Consider the following 548-nt stretch of genomic DNA (forward strand, 5'->3'; position numbering starts at 1 on the left):
ATATTGAGCAATATGTAAACACATTTCATTTCTGCTGATAATGCTGTATAAACAAGTGAGAAAATCCCGCGTTTTCTGGATGCAATTAAAAAATAGAGATCAACAACACAGTCATTCGTTGACAGTAGACAATCGGTTTTAGAGCTAAACACACTTTTCAGCAACTACCGTGTAACCGCACACTTTCGCGTTTGTAAACGTGTTTACTTAAACATGTTCACCTGAAGTAGTTCAGGGTCCCGTGTAACCGCGCCCAAAGTAGTTCAGATCGACATATCTTCTACATTAGCCTCTGATTGGCTGTTTAGAATATAAACAGTCTTTTGCAGAAATTCAAGATGTAAAGTGTTTCTGGCACAAGTTCGAGTAATATTTTACAGTTTCTCCCTCGACGATTTCAGCGAGATCACTTTCTCTAATCTCTATTGTTCATTGATCTACATTTTCTGTGACTATATAAATTGGAGTACACTACTTACTTATGGCTGCAAAGACAACGTAGGCCAATATTCGTCTTGAAGTGAATTGAATGTCGACAATGGCTCTTT

This window comes from Bacillus rossius (assembly GCF_032445375.1).
Source record: "Bacillus rossius redtenbacheri isolate Brsri chromosome 9 unlocalized genomic scaffold, Brsri_v3 Brsri_v3_scf9_2, whole genome shotgun sequence".
NCBI classification, from domain to species: domain Eukaryota; kingdom Metazoa; phylum Arthropoda; class Insecta; order Phasmatodea; family Bacillidae; genus Bacillus; species Bacillus rossius.